Source organism: Pogoniulus pusillus, chromosome 11 (assembly GCF_015220805.1).
Source record: "Pogoniulus pusillus isolate bPogPus1 chromosome 11, bPogPus1.pri, whole genome shotgun sequence".
NCBI lineage: Eukaryota > Metazoa > Chordata > Aves > Piciformes > Lybiidae > Pogoniulus > Pogoniulus pusillus.
The window spans coordinates 3182143-3195152 of NC_087274.1; the positions used below are offsets into that span (position 1 = coordinate 3182143).

The 13010-nt window shown below is 51.6% G+C and overlaps 1 long non-coding RNA gene across 2 annotated transcripts in view; it reads right to left on the reverse strand.

The window, feature by feature from the left end:
- The window catches only part of LOC135179167 (uncharacterized), a 41925-nt gene extending 29959 nt beyond the window's left edge, over window positions 1-11966 (reverse strand). The window contains exon 1 of one of the 2 annotated variants that reach the window (XR_010303935.1): window positions 11618-11966. This is a non-coding gene — a long non-coding RNA (uncharacterized LOC135179167). The remainder of the gene's footprint in view (window positions 1-11617) is intronic. The other variant, XR_010303936.1, reaches the window with a different exon arrangement.
- Window positions 11967-13010: the final 1044 nt, after the last annotated feature.

The window sequence follows — 13010 nt, forward strand, 5'->3', positions numbered from 1 at the left end:
ACTTTCTTCTTAAGAAAATGCCTCTGCACCCATGTATGATTGTTGACCTCTCAGCCTCTTTCCACACCTTTTGAACCATGTTTGGCATAGGGTCCAAACTGGGACAGTCTCAGAGTGCTACAAAGTCACTGCCAGTAGCTGGATGGCAGAAGGTATCACAGTATCATCAGGGTTGGAAGAGACCTCACAGATCATCAAGTCCAACCCTTTACCACAGAGCTCAAGGCCAGACCATGGCACCAAGTGCCACGTCCAGTCCTGCCTTGAACAGCTCCAGGGATGGCGACTCCACCACCTCCCCGGGCAGCCCATTCCAGTGCCCAATGACTCTCTCAGTAAAGAACTTTCTCCTCACCTCCAGCCTAAATCTCCCCTGGTGCAGCCTGAGGCTTTGTCCTCTTGTTCTGGTGCTGGCCACCTGAGAGAAGAGAGCAACCTCCTCCTGGCTATAACCACCCCTCAGGTAGCTGTAGACAGCAATAAGGTCACCCCTGAGCCTCCTCTTCTCCAGGCTAACCAATCCCAGCTCCCTCAGCCTCTCCTCGTAGGGCTGTGCTCAAGGCCTCTCCCCAGCCTCATTGCCCTTCTCTGGACACGCTCAAGCATCTCAGTGTCCCTCCTAAACTGAGGGGCCCAGAACTGAACACAGCACTCAAGGTGTGGTCTAACCAGTGCAGAGTACAGGGGCAGAATGCTGCTCCTGGGGAAATCCAGCAATCAGACATCAGAGACTCTACCCACAGGTCCATCAGAATCCAGGTTCTCATAGTTTCACTGCTCATGAAAGCATTAGCTCCCCTTACCATTTTTTCCCCCACATCCCTCCATCTTTTTTGCTGATTCAGCAGTGTGGTTGGTCTAGACCAGAGCACAACCATCTGCAAGAGGCTGCACGGTGACAGTGCAACACCAAAGCACAACAAGGGTGTTGATGGTGTTACTTCACTCTGGTCACTGCTTGGTCAAAGGAACAATTTTGTCCCTGGCTGAGTGACTTCACACCAAGTCACTTCTTTACACTTCTTCTCTCCTTCCTCTCTGCCCTGAGAAGGTCTCATTTGGAGTGTTGTGTCCAGATTGTGGCTTCACAGGCCAAGAGGGACAGAAAACTACTGGAGAGTCCAATGGATGGTGACAAGGATGCTGAGAAGACTGAAGCATCTGTCTGATGAGGAGAGGTTTAGCGACCTGAGGCTGTCTAGCCTGGAGAAGAGCAGGCTGAGAGGGGATCCTACCAATGCTCAACAAGAGCTAAAGGTTGGAGGTCATGAAGGTGGAGCTGGGCTCCCTTCAGTGGTGTCCTGTGATAGAAAAATGAACCATAGAATCAACCAGGTTAGAAGAGACCTCCAAGCTCATCCAGTCCAACCTGTCATCCAGCCCTGTCCAATCAACTAGACCATGGCACAAGGTGCCTCACCCAGTTTTGTCTTGAACACCTCCAGGGAGGGAGACTCCACCACCTCTCTGGGCAGCCCATTCCAATGACAGATAGGCAATAGGTGCACGCTGGAACCCAGGAGGTTTCATTTGAACTTAAGGAAGAATTCCTTTGCTTTGAGGGTGCCAGAGCCCTGGAGCAGGCTGCCCAGAGAGGCTGTGCAGTTTCCTTCTCTGGAGAGATTCTAAACCCTGAAACCAGCCCAGTCTTCGGGGTTTAAGCTATTTTCCCTCCCTCAACATCCTGACAGCCCACGAGAATCACTCCTGAGGAAATCTCAGGACCCTGAGCTCTGCTTTGGCTCTCTGAAGAAAGTTTTCCCTGCAGGAGGAATAGCTTCAAGAGGTTTATTTTCGGAATTAACCAGGTTGGAAAAGACCTCCCAGATAATCGAGTCCAAACTATCATCTAACTCTTGCAATTAACTAAGCCAGGGCACTAAGTGCCTTATCCAGTCCCCCGCTGAACACCTCCAGGGACGGTGACTCCACCACCTCCCCGGGCAGCCCATTCCAACGCCAATCGCTCTCTCCGTAGAGGTTCTGTCTCCCCGGGAATTGGTTCATCTGCTTTTCCACAGCCTGCTCGCAGAAATCACCAGCGGGGCTCAGAGTCGCTCAGGAGCCTTTCCGTGACCGGGGGAGCTGGAGCGGAGCAGCGGCTGGGAGCGGCGCTCCGCCGGGGCGGCTGCCGTTTCCCCGCAGCAGCAGGAGAGGGAGCTGCGAAACCAGCGGCGGCGGGCACCGGGCACCGGCACTGCCCCCCCGCCCTTAGCCCCAGTTCAGCTCTAGCCTCGGCCCTCCAAGAGCCCTTTCCTCCTCAAGAGGGACGGGGGAAAGCTTTGAAAGCCTCAGGCACAGTCTGAGCATCCCAAAGACGAGGAGTTCAGGGTGGGACCTGCTCCACACGCTCCCGCTGACACCTGCCCTGCACATGCTTCGCTGACTGCTGCCTGTCACCACTTGGAGCTCCGGAGATGCTTTTAGGAGGCTGCAGGCACAGCTGTGAGCACATACAGAGCCACCAGTGCAGGTCTGGCCTCCTCGAACTACTTAGTAGAGAACCACCCTGATGAACCTCCAATATTTCAATTCATGGGGCTTCCTGCAGCCTTGCTGCTGAAGGTCCTCCAAGTCCCTCCTGAGCAGCACTCCCAGCTGGCACAGATCTGATGTGGGCTGTCAGGAGTGAACCTTCAGTCTGTGGGCTAGGGGAAGCTCTCTACATCCATTTGGATCATGAATATTCGATAGGATGAGGATTTGTTCTAGGATGCCACAGAAGCCATTGGTTTTCCCAAGCCTGCTGCTGAGCACCTCAGGACGTGATGAGCACCTTAAGAGGTGCAACAGCAGCACTGAAGAAGGGCTGAAGGCATGACAAGAAGTTTCTCTTCAACAGTTGTAACTTTTGGTTGCATTTTCTCCCATTCCACCTCCTCCAGCCTGGGAGTGTCAGACTAAAGAGCCCTCTTGCGTCCAGTGTCTTCTGTGCTCTGACTCATGGTCTCCCCAGCTTCTCTCTGCTCTTCTACACAGCTGGGGTTTGGTCTCATTTTCATTGTCAGCCATGAAAAATGCTCCTTCCAGCACTGAGGGGCTAGGAACTATGTTTGCTAAGGGTTTCCTCAGTCACCTCCACTGGAATTACTTTCACACCTTTAGAATCATAGAATCAACCAGGTTGGAAGAGACCTCCAAGCTCAGCCAGGCCAACCTAGCACCCAGCCCTGTCCAAGCAACCAGACCATGGCACTAAGTGCTTCATCCAAGTCTTTTCTTCAACACCTACAGGGACAGTGACTCCACCACCTCCCTGGGCAGCCCATTCCAATGCCAGTCACTCTCCCTGACAACAACTTCCTCCTAACATCCAGCCTAGACCTGCCCTGGCACAACTTGAGACTGTGTGCCCTTCTGTTGCTGCTTGCCTGGTGGAAGAGCCCAAACCCAGCTGGCTACAGCCTCCCTTCAGGTACCTGCAGACAGCAATGAGCTCGGTACTGAGCCTCCTCTTCTCCAGGCTAAACCCTTCCTATGCCCCCTGATGAAAGGCCACCCCAGGGGTGAGATGTGCAGATGCCTTCAAGTGCTGCTTCTGGGCAGAGAGATGTGCCTGCTCCTTCAAGTGCTTGGGTGCTTTTAATGCAATAGGGTGGAACAGAATCATAGAATCAACCAGGTTTGAAGAGACCTCGAAGATCATCCAGTCCAACCTATCCCCCAGCCCTAGCTAATCAACTAGACCATGGCACTAAGTGACTCATCAGCTGGTGACAGAGAAAATCCTCCTCAGGGAGAAGCTCACAATGCCACATGTTAGAGACCAGCCAGGAGGTCACAAAGAACAGATACAGGCGTTGGATTAGTGGCTTCACCTTCAAACATCCCAGCCTGAGGGTCTGCCAGCCTGACTAGGACAGTGAAAGACAAAGGTGCACATCAGTTATGTGCCAGTCTTTTAATTGGTTTGCTGAAACAAGCCCAGACCATTCCAAGTTTTAATTGTTACTCTGAGCTAAATGAAACCTAATTTATTGTCAAACATCTTTCCTGATCTCCTAAAACCCCAACCAAAAAACCAAGCAGAACCCAAAGACCCTCAAGCAAATGGGACAGGTTGACAGATCTATTTTCTGCTTTAATCTTCCCAACCTTTTGCTTCCTGTGAAGCTCCAGCACGGAGCAGGAAAGACAGCTGACCTTTGCCAGCTGGGAAAGAGTGTTGTGCATGGAAGGGACAACTCCATTCCCAAAGAAATAACCAAACAATTCAAACCTCAGTGCACAAGAACTCATTGACATCACCTGGAATAAGGACATATTTACCATAGAGTCATAGAATCAAGCAGGTTGGAAGAGACCTCCAAGATCATCCAGTCCAACCTAGCACCCAGCCCTGGCCAATCAACCAGACCATGGCACTAAGTGCCTCATCCAGTCTTTTCTTGAACACCTCCAGGGATGGTGCCTCCATCACCTCCCTGGGCAGCCCATTCCAATGGGAAATCACTCTCTCTGTGAAGAACTTCTTCCTAACATCCAGACTTAGTCAAAGAGAGGACTTAAGAGTTAAGGTGTTGGTGAGCCCAGCCTTGGCACAGATTGTGCTGCATTTGGTGCTGTGAAACCCTCCTCATGCTCCTTTATTCAGGAGCTTCAGACATCATCTTTCCACACTCCTCATACAAAGGCCAGCTGGACCTAGCCCTAATTATTTATGAGCTGTACCCCAAAATTAATAATTATGAGCCATACTCTGGCATTATTAATACATACCCCAGAAATTATTGACTCTTGGAGTTCAGACAATTTTTTGTCCCATGGGAATCCTGGGGTGCATTATGAAGAGTGTGTCCAGCAGGTTGAAGGAGGTTCAGCTCCCCTTCTACTGTGACCTAGTGAAGCCCAACATGGAATACTGCATGCAGTTCTAGGCTCCCCAGATCAAGAGGGACAAGGATCTGATTGAGAGAGTCCAACAGAGAGCTGCAAGGATGCTGTAAGGATTCCTGCTCTAGGGTAGGGTGTTCCTGCCCATGGCAGGGGAGTTGGAACTAGATGATCCTTGTGGTCCCTTCCAATCTTGACTGATTCTATGATGCTGAAGGGACTGGAGCACTGCCTGATGAGGAAGGTTGAGAGCCCTGGGGCTGGTTAACCTGGAGAGGAGAAGGCTGAGAGGGGATCTGATCAATGTCTATAAATAGCTGAGGGCTGGGGGACAGGAAGGAAGGGACAGGGACAGCCTCCACTCACGTTTGCCCTGCCATAAGACAAGAGGCAAGGGATGGAAACTGCAGCACAGCAAGCTCCACCTCAACATGAGGAAGAACTTCTTTCCTGTAAGAGTCCCAGAGCACTGGCACAGGCTCCCCAGAGTGTTTGTGGATTCTCCTTCTCTGGAGCCTTTCCATCCCTGTCTGGATGTGTTCCTGTGTGACCTGCTCTAGATTCTCTGCTCCTGCTCTGGCAGAAGAGTTGGACTCGAAGATCTCCAGAGGTCCCTTCCAACCCCTAACATCCTGTGTGAGCCTGTGCATTTTTTTCCTTCTCTTCTTATAAATGAAACACCAGAAAAAAAAGAGGAAAGCCCCATTTCAAATTCTCATTTTAAATTATGTGACTCTTGCTCCTGGCAGTGCATGCTCCCAAGGCAGCCCTGACATCCCTCTTACAGCACCTCCACTCTCTGTTGTGGTGGCGAGACACAGCCCTGCACTGGGGAGGGAGAATCCTGCCAAGGAGAGCTCTGTGCTTGTTACCATGCAGGACAAACAAAGCATGAAGCCTCCTAGAGAATCGTTACCAATTGTCTGTGTGCACACCAACAGCAACACCTTTCATCCAAACGTGCCCATTGCTATCACAGAACCCTGGCATGGTGGGCACTGGAGGGCACCTCTGGAGAGCATCTAGTCTGACACCCTGCCAAAAAAAGGTTGCCCAGAGCATCACAATGCCTAGGTGGGCTTGGAATCTCTCCAAAGGTGACTTCACAACTTCTCTGAGGCTCCTGAGCCCTCACAGGAAAGTAGCTTTTCCTTATGAGGCTGAAGGAGCTGGGGGTGTGCAGCCTGCAGAAGAGGAGGCTCAGGGCAGAGCTCATTGCTGTCTGCAGCTACCTGAAGGGAGGCTGTAGCCAGGTGGGGTTGGTCTCTTCTGCCAGGCAAGCAGCACCAGAACAAGGGGACACAGTCTCAAGTTGTACCAGGGCAGGTCAAGGCTGGAGGTTAGGAGGAAGTTGTTGACAGAGAGAGTGATTGGCATTGGAATGGGCTGCCCAGGGAGGTGGTGCAGTCACCATCCCTGTAGGTATCACAGTATCACAGTATCACCAAGGTTGGAAGAGGCCAAGCCTGGCTGAGGCACTTAGTGCCATGGTCTGGTTGACTGGCTAGGGCTGGGTGCTAGGTTGGCCTGGCTGAGCTTGGAGGTCTCTTCCAACTTGGTTGATTCTGTGGAGCCACCTGGGTTCTAATCTATGCCACACACACTACAGGTACACGCTGTTGTACTTCAGTGTCTCATCTTCTTCCCTCTAGCAAAGCAATTGCCAGCTTGCTCAAGAGCCATTGAGAATGGTAATTGGTAACAGGCTTGAGAAAAATGCAAATGTACCAGAGCTGATGTGTGGGGAGGGGGAGAGAAGAAAAAGGCCCCAGGAGTGTGGAGGTGGCAGTGTTATAATCTCAGCCTGTCATTGGTTTAACATCATTAAACAACTTCTTAGAATAGCAGCCATAATTATTCCTATGTGGAGCTCAATCTGGAGAGCTTGGAGTGCTTTCACTCCTCCCCTGCTCCACTCAGCTTCCCTGCTCCCAGACTGGTGCTTTGGGGCCCCATGTCCATGGCAGAGGACATAGGACCTGCCCGGCCAGCAGCACAGCCAAGCCCCAAGGAAAGCCAGCACCAGCCTCAACCCAGTTCCACCAATCTCAGCTCTGTTGACATGAAAGTAGTTTTTTGTTGCATTTTTAATTGTAAGGATGTATTTACATGAATAAAATACAGCTTGGCTGGGGATATGACCTACTTTCCATGGGAAGATGAAACAACCCTGAGCTCGTGTATTTATTTCACTTATTTCGGCTGCTCTCAGGCAGACAGAGCTGCTGGAGCAGATCAAGAGGAAACTCACAGCCATCAGGATGCCTTTCCCCTCCCTTTTTGTAAATAATCACATACTGATTGAAAAGATGAGGAGCTGCTCCGTTGCTGTGATGAAGCCTTTAACCTTCAGATCAGGAGAGCAGTTTTGACAGTGCATAATTTACATGGAAAGGAATAATTGGGCTGGGATTTTAGATGTGTGTATCCTGCACTGCTAGAGAAACCCTCTGTGGTTATCTAAATTATGAATAGGGATACTAAATAATAGACAATCCTTTTGTCCTGGACAAACAAGGGTCATCCCAAAATTCCTTAATCCCAGGAGGAACTGGAATAATAGAATCATAGAATTAACCAGGTTGGAAGACCAACCAAGGACCAAGCTCACCCAGTCTAACCCAGCACCCAGCCCTAGCCAAGCAACCAGAACATGGCATTAAGTGACTCAGAGAATCACAGAATCAGTCAGGTTGGAAGAGACCTCCAAGATCATCCAGTCCAACCTAGCACCCAGCCCCGGCCAAGCAACCAGACCATGGCACTAAGTGCCTCAGCCAGGCTTGGCTTCAACACCTCCAGGCACAGTGACTCCACCACCTCCCTGGGCAGCCCATTCCAATGCCAATCACTCTCTCTGACAACAACTTCCTCCTAACATCCAGACTAGACCTGCCCTGGCACAGCTTGAGACTATGTCCCCTTCTTCTGTTGCTGCTTGCCTGGCAGCAGAGCCCAACCCCACCTGGCTACAGCCTCCCTTCAGGTAGCTGCAGACAGCAATGAGCTCTGCCCTGAGCCTCCTCTGCTGCAGGCTGCACACCCCCAGCTCCCTCAGCCTCTCCTCACAGGGCTGTGCTCCAGGCCCCTCCCCAGCCTTGCTGCCTTTTTCTGGACACCTTCCAGCACCTCAACATCTCTCTTCAATTGAGGAGCCCAGAACTGGACACAGCACTCCAAGGGTGACCTGAGCACAGGGGCAGAATAAGCTCCCTTGTCCTGCTGCCCACACTGCTCCTGAGCCAGCCCAGGATGCCATTGGCTCTGCTGCCCATCTGGGCACTGCTGCCTCATCTTCAGCTCCTCTCTCCCAGCACCCCCAGCTCCCTCTCTGCCTGGCTGCTCTCAGCCACTCTGTCCCCATCCTGCAGTGCTGCTTGGGGCTGTTGTGGCCAAAGTGTAGATGCTCTCTCAAGAAACAGACCCTGCAATTTCTGCTGCAATAAAGCACAGTTTGCTTTTCAGGGGCAAATAAAAGCTTTCACTCAGATCACAGGATGATAGGGGTTGGAAGGCACCTCTGGAGATCACCTAGTCCAACCTCCCTGCTAAAGCAGGGTCACCCACAGCAGGCTGCCCAGGATCACAATGTCCAGGTGGATTTGAAATCTCTCCAGAGAGAGACTCCACAGCCTCTCTGGGCAGCCTGCTCAAGGGCTCCAGCACCCTCACAGCAAAGAAGTTTCTCCTCAAGTTCAAGTGACACCTCCTGTGTTCTAGTTTGTTCTCTTTGCCTTTTAGGCACCACTGAAAGAGTCTGGCCCCATTTTCTTGTCCCCTGCCCTTTAGCTGTTGATGAACATGGGGGAGATCCCCTCTTAGGTTTCTCTTCTCCAGGCTAAACAGCCCCAGGTCTCTCAGCCTCTGGTCAGAGAGATGCTCCAGTCTGCTCAGCATCTTCATAGCCTCTCTGGGACTCCCTCCAGTAGTTTCCTGTCCCTTTTGAAGTGGAAAGCCCAGACCTGGAATCTGTAATAAGATCTCTGAACTTCTCTAGTAGTGAAGCAGATCAGCTCTAAGAGCTGTAATTATTTCAGGGTCAGATATTGGCTGGGCACTCTGCAGCCTTGGCAAGTAGCACAGGATGCCTCCCTTATCTCCTCCTTTAGGAAGCCTTTGATGAGCCAGGCCAGAGACAGATGAAACCAGCAGCAAAGGCCAAGCAGGACTCAGCTGTGCTGGATTTACTACAGATTTACTTGTTAAATACAAAGAAACGAGCAGGACCTGGCCCGTGCTGGCATGACAGCATGTTGGAAATGAAGACACTTTTCTCCTTGCTCACAGTGTGCCACTGACAGTGTGCCCTGGCTCCTGAAGCCTCCTGTCACTGAGCTCACCTCCAGAGGGGCTGGGTGACATTTCAGTACTCACTCAGCTTAGCTGCTATTAATTAAACAACACCTTTCAGCTCTCTCAGCAGATTTCCCCCCTGAAGGAGCAGCAGGAAGCTGGCACCTGTCAAGACGCCAGGCAGATGCGAGAACCTCAGGGTTACAATTTTGGGAGCACAAACACCTCATTAAAGATGCTACCACCCTAAGAAAATGAGGAATGCATGGCCATGCCTTTTTACAGCCTTCCCTTTTGTACCTTCCACCTCCTCTGTCACAAGAAGCCTGCAGCCAGCTGCTTTTGAACATGCCCACTACGACAGCTCTTGCTTGGCAGAGCTCCGCTTGGGCTTCATTTGGGCTCTGCTAGGGATCCTGCAGGAGTCCAAGGGATTTCAACGTGTGCCTACACACTTTGTTGATTGGCAACAAAGAGCTGAACCTCAGGCCTGGGGATTTGTCTACATGCAGTTGGGGTAATAGGGACTTGGCTCCAAAATGAATGATTTAAAGCCCAAATGCACCAGCACGGTCAGACCTGAGCTGCACCAGCTTCAGTGTGCTAACCTGAACTGGCCCCTGTCAGCAAACACCTCCTCTGCAGCCCAGCCACATGTGGTTTGCCTCTCAGAGAAATGAATTCACACTGCCCTGACATTAAACATTGAAAGCAGCTGTATCTCATCACAGTCAGGAGATTTATCTGGAGCCCCTGACAGAAGTGATGGCTCCTTGGGGAGCAACCTTGAGCGCTGGTGCTGCATGTGTTTGAGGAGCATTAATCACAATTTGTGTGTGAATATTTCTCCTTTTGCTGGAAATGGAGAGAGAGAAGGCTTGGGGGATTTCTCAGATGGTTTGATTAAAAAGGCTGGCCAGAGCCTGCAGAACACCACAGTGAAAACTGCTCAGAGCTTGAAAATATCCACTTAGAGTTTATGTATCCCTCACAATGGAATGGTTTGGGTCAGAATAGACCTTTAAAGATCATCCAGTCCAACCTTCTCCACACCCAGAGCAGACTCACCAGGATCAAAATGTCCAGGTGGGTTTGGAATGTATGCAGAGAAGGAAACTCCTTAGCCTCTCTGAGCAGCCTGTTTCAAGGCTCTGGCATCCTTAAAGATGTTTTCCTTAAGTTCAAGTGAAACCTCCTGGGTTCCAGTTTGTGCCCATTGTTCCTTTTCCTATCTCTGGGCACCACTGATAAGAGCCCATCCCCATCCCCATCGCCTCCACCCTTTAGCTCTTGCTGAGCACTGAGAAGATCCCCTCTCAGCCTGCTCTTCTCCAGACTAGACAGCTGAAGGTCACTCAACCTCTGCTCATAAGAGATGTGCTCCAGTCCCCTTCAGCATCCTCATGGCCCTCCACTGGACTTTCTCCAGTACTTTTCTGTCCTTCTTAACCCAGGAAGCCAAGAACTGGACACAGTACTCCAGGTGTAGCCTGCTTAGGGCAGAGGCACAGTTTTGTGTGACCTGGGCACATACTTTGCTAATGACACATTGCATGCACGGGCAGGTCCAGACAATGGGCAGTGCCACGCTCTCCAGAGCCTCCTTTCCTTTCAAGGGTTACATCAGGGGAGGCTGATTTGCACTTGAAGATGCTCAGGGCAATCGCTGCAGCCATCACCAGCCCATTATAACCACTAAGGTCCCCATCATCCAAAACCTAAGGTGTACAAAACCTCACACGGAGATAAGGCAAAGAGGCAGCTCTTCCCTTTCTATAATCCACTGTATCCATGGGAACAAGCTGCAGTTTGAGATCTCCACAATAGCAAGGGACAGCAACCCTGCAGTGCATGGAGAAAAGGTCAGCTGAGCCCCCCAGCCACAGCAGGGCAGGTGGCACCCAGGCTGCTGGGGACATCCTGCTTCCCTGCCCTAGGAGCCACAGCTGCAACACGTTCCAAGACAGCTGTGGGGCAGCCAAGGTGTAGAAAGAGAAGTTAAAGAGCCAAAGTGGCTCTGGGGGAGGGAAAACTGATGGAGTAACCTGGCCCCCATAGCAGGGTGAAGAATCCACCAGCAGACCCTAAAACTGGGTGAGCAAAGCCAGGAGGCAAAGTGCTGTTTTCTCTAGTTAGAGTTGTCTGTTCACCATTGGGGTGAACAGTGGTGGGGAAATAATTGGAAGCAAATAAATCAGTCTCCTAAGGCAAGGAGAAGAGGGAAATAATAAGTATATCTCAGCTCTCTCTCCCGAGTGGAGGAGTATTTACTTGGGTGAGTATTTTGCCACCACCGCCATGTGCTGGTTCTGCACAGCTAATGAGACTGTTAAATTCCCTAGCATACCCATGGGACTACCTTCCCCCAGCTGGGGTGTGAACACACAGCCCTTGCAAACAGCATTAACAACACACCAGGAGGATCTGTAGGCAGAGTCCTGAGTGCTGGCACCCCCAGACCACATACACCATGCCCCAGCCTGCTCCTTACCTTGCCACGGAGGTATCTGGCTAAAACCCACCCTGAGAAGATGACTTTTAGGGTCTTGCCTGCTCAGAGCTGATGAAAGGGCACAGGGCTTCAGTCTTGTGTCCAGAGGAATCACAGAACAGTGGGGGTTAAATCCAGTTGCACAGGAAAGCCTCCATGAAGTCTGAGAGAAGACTCCACAGCCTCTCTGGGCAGCCTGCTCCTGCAGCAGCTTCACAGCAAAGAAGCTTCTTCAGTTCAACTGAAACCACCTGTGCTCCAGTTTGTGCCTATTGCCCCACAGGACAACAACAACGTTCACCTGTGGCCTCCCAGGCTGCAGGGATTTGCCCTTCCCCTGCTCACCTGAGCAGAAGCTCCACGCCCTCCTTCCGGACAAGAACAGGACCAGATTGTCCCCAAACGCTTGCCCAGACCTCACCTCACCACAGCAGCATCTTCACCAGCAGCCAAAACAGCTCAGCAGTCCTCTCACTCTGCATCCCTGCCAGGAGGGTGTCACTGCCCACTGGGCACTCCTGCCTTACCTTCACCCTCCTGGAGGCTACTCAAGCCACAGAACTCAAGGAGAGCAGCACTGGAGGACGTTGCAGCTACACCTTTGTGTGCACTTATATAGAGAACATTTATTTTTCTCCCCACTGCACATGAGAGAGCTCTGGAGCTACGAGTTTCTCCAGCTACAAGCTTCTCCAGCAGCAACTAAGAGAGAACCTGAGCCAGCACAGCCTTATTATACCTGGCTGCTTAATTACTGCTCACAATCAGCCTCTAATGAACCTCTTGCATCATCACCTCATTATTCAATAAGGAGTTTCAGGACACTCCTACCTAACAGGCAATTAAAGCCTGTTGCCACTGAGGCACCATTGGTGTGGTCTGGAAGGATGGAGTAAGGAGAGCAGGTCCTGGGGGTGGGAGGGAGGGATGCTGGCAGAGATGAGCCTTCACTTCCCAGGAGATGCAGGCCACAAAGTGCCTCCTGGGGCTTACAGAAAGGAGATCACAGGATACCAGAAGTTGGAAGGGACCCAAAGAGATCATCCAGTCCAACCCCCCTGCCACAGCAGGACCACACAACCTAGCTCAGGTCACACAGCAACACATCCAGACAGGCCTGGAAAGGCTCCAGAGAAGAAGACTTCACAACCTCTCTGGGCAGCCTGTGCCAGGGCTCTGGGACCCTTACAGCAAAGAAGTTGCCCCTTGTGTTGAGCTGGAACCTCCTGTGCTGCAGCTTCCATCCACTGCTGCTAGTCCTATCCCAGGGAGCAGTGAGCAGAGCCTGTCCCCCTCCTAACCCCCAGCCCTCAGATATTTCTAAACATTGATTCAATCCCCTCTCAGTCTTCTCTTCTCCAGATTAAGCATCCCCAGGTCCCTCAGCCTCTCT